At 40.8% G+C, this 4,274-nt stretch overlaps 1 non-coding gene across 1 annotated transcript; it reads right to left on the bottom strand.

Moving 5' to 3' along the window:
* Positions 1-3,744: 3,744 nt before the first annotated feature.
* LOC112788738 (small nucleolar RNA R71) lies at positions 3,745-3,851 on the bottom strand. The gene has a single exon (XR_003196089.1). It is a non-coding gene; the product is annotated as a small nucleolar RNA R71 (small nucleolar RNA).
* Between the last annotated feature and the right edge of the window lie 423 nt (positions 3,852-4,274).

The raw sequence follows: 4,274 nt of genomic DNA, 5'->3' as shown, positions 1-4,274 counted from the left end.
AGTTGGATTTGGGCCTGGGGAGCTCAGAAATTGCCCCATCATTTTCACTTTAATGAGGTCACGTGCGAGCTACGATGCGTACGCATGGGCCACACGTACGTGCGTCTGGTGTTTTGCTTCTCACGCATACGCATCATGTCACGCGTATGCGTCACCTGGTGATGGATGGGGTTATTGTCGGTAAAGAATCTTTCAATAAAATTGCGTTGTAAGTATAGCTCTACCAACGACAATCCTCGAGCATCAAATTTAGAAGAGGGATTTGGTTGTCACAAGTTCAACCCCAATAGAAATAACCGAAGTATTCAAACCTCGGGTCGTCTCACAAGGAATGGGAAAACATGTGCTTCAATATTGGTTAGAATTATGGGGTTGTGAGTCATGAGCAAGAAAATAAATGGGAATCTCTGATGTCAGGGCATTTTGGCCAGTTTCACTAACCTTTTCTTTACTGTTTTTAGGTTAGTTTCATGCATTTCCTTAGGAAATAAGCTAGTTTTGGGTAGATATTCACTTACATCTTGATTCAAGCATACATTGTGCACTTTACATGATTTCATGAGGATTTTGCATGAATTTAAGGACAAATTGGATGTTGCATTTCCCATGACTTGGACTAGAACTTTGATGCACTTTATTGCTTGATTTCAAGACAAAGGAAGCAAAGAAGAACCACATTAGTGGCTACGTTAGCTACACTAACGTTAACACTAACGAGGAATGGGAGTAACTTGCAAAGTTAATGAGAAAAGTGATTGCCAATAATGCTCTCGAAGCTATCATTTCCCACGTTAAGAGTCACGTTAACTAAGTTAACGTGAACTCTAACGTGGAAGAAAGGAAATGGAGCCAACGTTAGTGACACTTAACATTATCACTAATGTTGGACCAAGCTCATAAGTGGCCACGTTAGTCATAGTTAACGTGGCCTCTAACGTTAAGAAGAAAGGAGGGAAGCCAACGTTAGTGACATTCAATATTATCACTAACGTTGGCCAAGTCACACTAGGCCACGTTAACTCCCACGTTAACCTAGTTAACGTGGAAGCTAACGTGAGGAAACAAGGTGGTCGACAACGTTAGTGACATTAAACATTGTCACTAACGTTGGAAGGAACCCACACAAGCCCCAATAAGCCACGTTAACTCCCATGTTAACTTAGTTAACGTGGAAGTTAACGTGAAGAAGGGAGGTGACGCCAACGTTAGTGACACCCAACATTGTCAATAACGTTGGAAGGAGCCCACACATGCCACCATGAGCCACGTTAACTCCCACGTTAACTTAGTTAACGTGGAAGCTAACGTGGATAAGGGAATGTTGAGCCAACGTTAGTGACACTCAACTTTGTCACTAACATTGGAGATGCCTAGCATGGCCACGTTAGAAGCCACGTTAACCTAGTTAATGTAGACTCTAACGTGGGAGCTAAGGGGCACATTAGAACGTTAGTGACAATGTTAAGTGTCACTAACGTTCTCGAAGGTTGGCAAGCCTGCGTTAAAAGAGCCACGTTAACTAAGTTAACGTGGACTCTAATGTAGGAAAGGGGGAGGCTTCTCAACGTTATTGGGAAAGTTGAGTCCCAATAATGTGCGCGAAGAACAAAAAGGCAACGTTAGTGGCAACGTTTGTGCCACTAACGTTGAGGTTAACGTGGCTCTTACTTGGGTAAGGAACGTTAGTGAAAAAGTTGAATGTCACTAACGTTCTCGAACCCATATTTTCACTGAACGTTAACACCACTAACGTCCTGAGCTAAAGTCTCTGCCCACTTCACACTTTCTCTCGACAAGTAAAGCCAAGCCCAATGAAGAAGATAATTGCTTTAAACTCAAGATCCAAAGGCCCAGACCCAAGACTTGAAGAACCAACTAGAAGAGTAGAAGAGTAGTATATATAGGAGTAGCTTTGAATTATTTGGAGAGTTGGAAATTATAGGGAGCCTCTTGGCATATAATTACTCTCTGTATTTACTTTCTCTGCACTTCTAGTATCATCATGTATTCTCCATCTTTGTTTTCATTTTCCAGAGCTATGAACAACTAAACCCCTTTCATTGGGTTAGGGAGCTCTGTTGTAATTTGATGGATCAATACTAGTTTTTATTATTCTTCTTCTATCTTTTCTCTTGATTTTACTTGAAAGCTTTCGATCTTCATTCAATTGGGTAGTTATCTTGGAAAAGAAGCTATTCATACTTGGATCTCTTCTGAACCTTGAAAGAGGAATGAAGAGATCAAGCTAGAAATGCTTTCTCATGCTGGACCAAATTGGGTTTGGATGGATATGTGACTATAATCCTCTTAACACTTGATTTGGAAAATGCATGTGGTATAATCAGTGACCATACTTCATCTCTTCTCATGAGCAATTGACCAAGGAATTGGCTATTGATCAAGATTTGAGAGATTGAATTACAAGAAATTGTAATTCAATCACTTAAGATTGCCAAGGAGATCAATGAGTGTATTGATTGAGGAAGAGATGAAAATGAAATTGATCCGGAGAATGCAACATCTCCTGAGCCCAATGAACCCCCCATTTCTGATCTTACCCATTCTCTTTATTTTCTGTTACTTACTTTTATGAGCAATTCCCCCATTCCCATTTACAATTCTGCAATTTACTTCAGTCATTTACTTTCAGTTCTTTAATTCTAGCATTTACTTTTTCTGTCATTTACCTTCCCGCCATTTTATTTTCTGCAATTCTAAACTCAAATCCTGGATTCGCTCAACTAGAACATTCCTCTAATTAAAGTTGCTTGATCAATCAATCCTTATGGGATTCGACCTCACTCTATTGTGAGTTTTTACTTGACGACAAATTCGGTACACTTGCCGAAGGAAATTTGTTATGAAACAAGTTTTCCGTGCATCAAGTTTATGGCGCCGTTGCCGGAGATTGATTGTGCATCAACAATGACTAGATTGGAGGATAACTAGATTGAGCATTTTATTTTTGTTTGATTTAATTTTCTGTTTGAGTTATTTACTTCATGTTTTAGTTAATTTCTTCCCTTCCCCCTACTTTTTCTTTGTTATTTACTATTCATCTCACTAACCCACTAACTGTTTGATATATTACATCACTCACACTAACAGTAATTCTGACAGATATACTTTCTGCACCTATTCTCTTTGCTTGTACTTGTTGGTTGTATAACAGGGAGAAGAAGCGGGGCTTCAACTTCCTTTGATTCTGAACCTGAGAGAACCTTCCTTAGACTAAGGAGGGAGGCAAGAGAAAAATGTGTAGTTGGTGCTGAAGAAGAGGAGGAACACTTTGAAGAATACTTTGAACCAAACATGGAAGAAAACATGGAAAACCATCGTGAGGAAGAGGCTCACAACCATGGCGGAAGAGGTCGAGCAAATCATACTGGGGAGGATAGAAGAGTTTTAGGCTCTTACATCAATCCAAACCCAGGAAACTGTGGAAGTAGCATTCAAAAAAGCCAACCATCCATGCCAACAATTTTGAACTAAAACCACAGCTCATCACCCTTGTTCAAAACAACTGTTCGTTCGGAGGAAGTGTCCAAGAGGACCCCAATCAACATCTAACCACCTTCCTGAGAATATGTGACACAGTGAAGTCTAATGGTATTCATCCTGACGCCTATAGACTGCTCTTATTTCCATTCTCACTCAAGGATAAGGCAAAGGGAGAGCTTGACAACTTGGGAAGATGTGGTGAACAAATTCTTAGCAAGATTTTACCCTCCTCAACGAATCAATAGGCTGAGAGATGAGGTCCAAACTTTTAGGCAACAAGATGGTGAGACTCTATATGAAGCATGGGAGAGGTTTAAAGACCTAACAAGGAGGTGCCCACCAGATATGTTCAATGAATGGGTGCAGCTGCACATTTTCTATGAAGGGCTCTCTTATGAGTCAAAGAAGGCCGTAGACCATTCATCCGGAGGATCTTTGAACAAGAAGAAGACCATTGAGGAGGCCATAGATGTCATTGAAACAGTAGCAGAGAACGACTACTTCTATGCTTCCGAAAGAAGGAACACAAGAGGAGTAATGGAGCTAAACAATGTAGATGCTCTGTTGGCCCAAAATAAGCTCATTACCCAGTAGCTGGCTGACCTCACCAAGAAGATGGAGAGGAACCAAGTAGCAGCAATCTCCACTTCATCAACAACCCAAGAAGGAGTGAATGAAGAAGCAGAGGGTAGTCAGGAGCAAGCCAACTACATTGGGAATTCACCTAGGCAAAACCATGATCCATACTCCAAGACCTACAACCCTGGATGGAG

Source organism: Arachis hypogaea, chromosome 20 (genome assembly GCF_003086295.3).
Source record: "Arachis hypogaea cultivar Tifrunner chromosome 20, arahy.Tifrunner.gnm2.J5K5, whole genome shotgun sequence".
NCBI classification, from domain to species: Eukaryota; Viridiplantae; Streptophyta; class Magnoliopsida; order Fabales; family Fabaceae; genus Arachis; species Arachis hypogaea.
Note: the sequence above shows the minus strand (reverse complement) of the source record. Positions and strands in the feature narration are given on the sequence as shown.